This window comes from Rhinopithecus bieti, unplaced genomic scaffold (assembly GCF_001698545.2).
Source record: "Rhinopithecus bieti isolate Rb0 unplaced genomic scaffold, ASM169854v2 scaffold_77291, whole genome shotgun sequence".
Classification (NCBI taxonomy): domain Eukaryota; kingdom Metazoa; phylum Chordata; class Mammalia; order Primates; family Cercopithecidae; genus Rhinopithecus; species Rhinopithecus bieti.
This window is the reverse complement of record NW_016829743.1, coordinates 374112-379659: the sequence shown is the minus strand read 5'-3', so window position 1 is coordinate 379659 and position 5548 is coordinate 374112. Positions and strand designations below refer to the sequence as shown.

Genomic DNA, 5548 nt, shown 5'->3' with positions numbered 1-5548 from the left:
AAAAAAAAAAAAAAAAAAAAAAAAAAAAAAAAAAAAAAAAAAAGAACTGTAACAGTCACTGCAAGGGTCCGCGGCTTCATTCTTGAAGTCAGTGAGACCAAGAACCCACCAAATCCGGAAACAGTATCTTTGTGGAGTTCTCTGTATTTCCTGAATTTGAATGTTGGCCTATCTTGCTAGGTTGGGAAGTTGTCTTGGATAATATCCTAAAGTGTGTTTCCAACTTGGTTTCATTCTCCCTGTCACTTTCAGGTACACCCATAAACGTAGGTTTGGTCTTTTCTGATAGTCTCATATTTCTTGGAGGCTTTGTTCATTTCTTTTCATTCTTTTTTCTCTAATCTTGTCTTCATGCTTTATTTCATTAAGTTGATCTTCAATCACTGATATCCTTTCTTTTGCTTGATGAATTCAGCTATTGATACTTGTGTATGTTGCACGAAGTTCTTGTGCTGTGTTTTTCAGCTCCATCAAGTCATTTATGTTCTTCTCTAAACTAGTTATTCTAGTTAGCAATTCCTCTAACCTTTTTTCAAGCTTCTTAGCTTCCTTGCATTGGATTAGAACATGCTCCTTTTGTTAGGCAGGGATCTAGACCCGACATGGCGGTGCCACCCGGCGTAGCAGGCCCTTTGTTCGAGATTTTCCTTCCTCTTTGAACACACCTGCAGACTTGCATACGTCAGAGGTTCCGGCTGGGCAACCACACTCCCCCATGACCTGCAGCTCACCTACATTCCACAAGTTCGTAAACAGCAGTTTCAGTTAACAGTTTCCAAAGACCCCTTCCTCATGACCCTTACTCGACTCCTGCCCTAGTATTTTCAAGACCCCCCAGGTCCTGTTTGTACAACCAGCTTCCCTACCTCTTGGGCTATAAAAAAGCCCCACCCTCCTCCCTCAGCACGACTACCTCGGCCCACACCTTTGGACTGAGGAACCTCGCCCGCGAGTCCTAATAAAGGCTATTCTCACTGCCATTTGCCTTGTGTCTTCATTCCCAGTTTGGCTCCAGTCTCAGTTTACCTTTACGTTTGGTGACAAAACCGGGGAGGAGACCCCTCCCCCGGACCCCTGCCGGGTCAGGCAGGCTCTCCTCTCCCTGAGCCAGGACCTCCTTTCCAAGCCGGGAGCTGTTTCACCAAATCCAAGAGTCAATTCGATCACTGCTGGGTAAGTTTTCCCCCGTCCTGTAGGCCCCCCGGGAAGTCCCTGTCCGAAACGCATGGCCACGTCAGGGACTCCCTCCAGTCAACTGTGACCTTGGCACCGGGGACTAGGAGACGTCCAACCTCCCCAGAAGCCACCATACCCCACACTCTGCGTGGCAGTAGGAGGACACTCCCATTGCCTCTGGACTGCCCATCTTAGGACTATGGGAACTACCCAGTCCAAACCAGACCGAAAATCCCCTCTGGGGTGCCTCTTGGCGAATCTCCAGACTTTAAGTCTCAGCCAAGACATAAAACAAAAGCGGCTCATTTTCTTCTGCACAGTAGCATGGCTGCAGTATAAATTGGATAATCACTCTCAGTGGCCTGCAGAAGGCACTCTAGACTTTAACATCCTCACGGATCTGACCAACTTCTGCAAGAGACTAGGCAAATGGCTCGAGATGCCCTGTGTTCAAGCCTTTTGGGACTTGAGTTCTCGCCCAGATCTCTGCGCCCAATGCTTGTTAGCTCAGGTCCTACTCGCAAAGTCTCTTCCCTCGAGCAAGGAGAGGGATGATTCCTCCTCTTTTTCTAAGCCTCCTGACACCCTATATCGGCCACCCCTCCAGTCTCCCACCCAACCTCCTCCTTATCCTGACCCACCATTATCCCTGTCCTTATCAACGCCTCCCCTCCCTTCCACCCCTCATATGCCCTTACCAAACCCGACAGATTCTGTCTCCCCTACCTCCACCTGCTCCCCTTCCTCACCTGTCTCAGCCCATACTCGGTCCAGGACTGACCTCTTGTGTCCCTTGTGAGAGGTGGCAGGCGCCGAAGGAGTAGTCCGGGTCCATGTGCCGTTTGCATTGGCAGACTTGTCTAAGGTTGAGGAGCTTGCAGGCTCCTTTTCGGCCAATCCTACTCATTATATCAAAGAGTTCAGGTATCTATGCCAGGCATATGATCTCACCTGGCATGACCTCCATGTCGTTATGAACTCAACCCTGTCTCCTGAGGAGCAGGAGCGTATCCTAGTGGCAGCCAGGCAGCACACTAACCAGGTTCATTTAACTGACCCCGCCATGCCAGTCAGCACCGAGGCAGCGCCCTCGGCTGAGCCCGACTGGGACTACCAGGTAGGGCAGGCAGGTCGCCGCCGCCGAGACATGATGGTTCAGTGCTTTCTTGCCGGCATGCAGGCAACCTCTAACAAATCAGTCAGCTTTAACAAACTAAAAGAGGTAGTCCAAGGCGCAGATGAAAATCCGGCCATTTTTCTTAACCAGCTGACTGAGGCACTTATTCAGTACACCCGCTTTGACCCTGCCTCCCCCGCAGGAAGAACCGTCTTGGCCTCATATTTCATTTCTCAGTTGGCCCCTGATATCCAAAAAAAAAAAATTTAAAAAGGCAGGGGAAGGCCCTCAAACTCCCATCCAGGATTTAGTCAAACTGGCCTTCAAGGTCTACAACTCCAGCGAGGAAGCAGCTGAGGCCCAATGACAGGCCAGGCTAAAACAGAAGGTGCAACTCCAAACCCAGGCCTTGGTAGCAGCCCTGAGGCTGGCTGGCTCCAGGAGCTCCCAGAAAAGGGGTACTACCCTAGCACCACCTGGTGCCTGCTTCAAGTGCGGCAACGATGGCCACTGGGCCAGGCAGTGCGCTAACCCAAAGGAGCCAACTTGCCCCTGTCAGAACTGTCAGCAGATAGTCCACTAGAAGTCAGACTGCCCCGACCTAAGGATGGTCGCCATGCCTCCACGTGACGACCCTCCTCCAAGTATTGGAGGCGCCTTCCAGCTCCTCAACACCGATGAAGATTGAAGAGGCCCAGACTCGGGGACCCCTCTCACTCTCACCGAGCCCAGGGTTATGCTCCAGGTAGCAGGTAAGTCCATATCCTTCCTTATGGACACAGGGGCTACCTAGTCTGTTTTGCCTTCCTTCAGTGGCCCCAGCCACCCCTCCACTGTCACAGTCATGGGAATTGACGGCACTCCCTCCACCTACCGCCAGACTCCTCCTCTGTCTTGCTGCCTGGATGGCTCCCTCTTCTCGCACTCATTTCTTATCATTCCTTCATGCCCAGTCTCCTTGTTAGGACGAGATCTCCTCTCCAAGCTAGGGGCCTCAGTTCACTTCTGACCCAACCCCTCCCCACACCTCGCGTTCCTCTTCCCCCGTCTCTCACCTGGCAAACCCCGCCTGGCTGACCCCCCACTCCCGTTTGCAGTCCCCATTAACCCTAAGGTGTGGGACACCTCCACCCTGATCGTTGCCCAGCACCACACTCCGGTCTGCATCTGGCTAAAAGACCCTTCCAAGTTCCCCTCTAGACCCCAGTTCCCTATCTCCCTTGAACACCGACAAGGACTTAAACCCATCATTACACGCCTGCTCTGGCAGCACATTCTAGTTCCCGCCAACTCACCATGTAATACTCCTATCCTGCCTGTACGGAAAAGCTCTGGGGCCTATTGTCTTGTACAGGACCTACACCTCATCAATGAGGCAGTAGTCCCTACCTTTCCAGTTGCTCCTAATCCATATGCACTCCTCTCACGTGTTCCCCCTGATACCACTCATTTCACTGTCCTTGACCTGAAGGATGCCTTCTTTACCATCCCTCTACACCCAGACTGCCACTTTCTGTTTGCCTTCACATGGGAGGACCCAGACACTCATGTTTCTTCCCAGCTGACCTGGACTGTCTTGCCTCAAGGGTTCCGAGATAGCCCCCATTTTTTCAGACAGGCACTGGCACGGGACATCCTCCTCTGCCCCCTAACCCATAGCACCCTTCTACAATACATAGATGATCTATTACTATGTAGTCCTTCCTGGGAGTGCTCCCTTGCAGACGCTGCTACACTTTTAAATTTTTTAGGCAACGAAGGTTATCGGGTTACCCCGGCTAAGGCTCAACTTTGCACCCCTACTGTCACCTACCTAGGTATACTCTTCACACCCACTACGAAAAGCCTCACGGCAGATAGAATGAGCCTCATCAAAACTCTCCAGCCTCCTCAGGATGCAGAAGAGATCTTGTCCTACCTAGGACTGGTAGGGTATTTCAGGTATTGGATTTCCAACTTCGGGGTCTTAGCCAAGCCCCTCTACCAGGCTGCCAAGGAGACACCCACTGGACCGCTGTCTGACCCCTCCTTGGTTGCCAACTCTTTCAAGAAGCTTCAGGACTGTCTTCTTTCTGCCCCTGCTCTCTGTCTCCCCAACCCCCTTTGGCCCTTTCATCTATTCACCGAGGAGCGCTAGAAGGTAGCCACTGGCCTCTTAGCCCAGCCGGTTGGATCCACATACCAGGCTGTGGCCATCTCTCCAAGCAGTTAGATCCCACAGTCCAGGGCTGGCAACCTTGTCTGTGAGCCCTGGTGGCTGCCACAGAACTTACCCACGAGGCCCTCAAGCTTGTCCTAGGGCATCCTCTCACAGTCTACTCTTCTCACTGACTGTCAGATCTCATCACACACAAGTGTCTCAGCCATCTCACCTCGTCCTGGCTTCAACAGTTCCACCTGCTATTCATTGAAAACCCTCACATCACTCACACCACCTCATCCCCTCTAAATCCTGCTACCCTCTTGCCCACTCTAGGATACGATTCTGCCCCTGCACATTCCTGCCCAGAAGTTCTCACCACCCTGCCACCTGCCTGCCTCGATATTTCCGAATGGCCGTTAGAATACCCAGACCGTACCCTGTTCGTAGACGGGAGTTCTGTCTTAACCCCCAGTGGATGCCGACAGGCAGCATACGCTGTTGTAACAGCAACCCAAATGGTTGAAACCAGGCCCTTGCCTCTAGGCACCACCTCCCAGAAGGCTGAACTCACTGTCCTTACTCGTGCCTTACTTCTCTCCAAAGGGCAGAGGGTTAATATCTATACAGACTCTAAATATGCTTACCTTATTGCACATACTCACTCTATTCTCTGGCAAGAGAGCAGGTTTCTTACCACCAAAGGGATGCCAGTAGTCAATGAACCACATATAAAGAGGTTGCTTGATGCTGTCCAGGCCCCCAAAGAGGTAGCCATCATCCACTGCAAAAGACACCAGCATTGTAAGGACCCTGTGTCACAAGGTAACAGCCTAGCTGACTCCACCACATGGGCCACTGCCTTCACTTCCTCCCCTCCCCGAGCACCTTTGCTCTTTCTTTCCCCAACATATTCCCCCGACTACTCTTCCCAGGAACTTCAAACCCTGATGGCCCACCCCAGTGTTACCCGAAACAAGGATGGGTAGATGTTCATTGACAGCCGAATAGCGCTCCCTCAGACTCAGGCAGTACATATACTGACCGACATACACCGCTCTCTCCACATAGTACCCAAGGCTATGTATAACTTCCTAGAACCCATCTTTCACCTT

The 5548-nt window shown here is 51.7% G+C and overlaps 1 long non-coding RNA gene across 1 annotated transcript in view; it reads left to right on the top strand.

Moving 5' to 3' along the window:
- Nucleotides 1-4228, top strand: part of LOC108524051 (uncharacterized) — a 96295-nt gene extending 92067 nt beyond the window's left edge. Inside the window, exons 2-4 of the long non-coding RNA XR_001883963.1 lie at nucleotides 1005-1173; nucleotides 2853-3045; nucleotides 4111-4228. This is a non-coding gene — a long non-coding RNA (uncharacterized LOC108524051). The remainder of the gene's footprint in view (nucleotides 1-1004; nucleotides 1174-2852; nucleotides 3046-4110) is intronic.
- Nucleotides 4229-5548: the final 1320 nt, after the last annotated feature.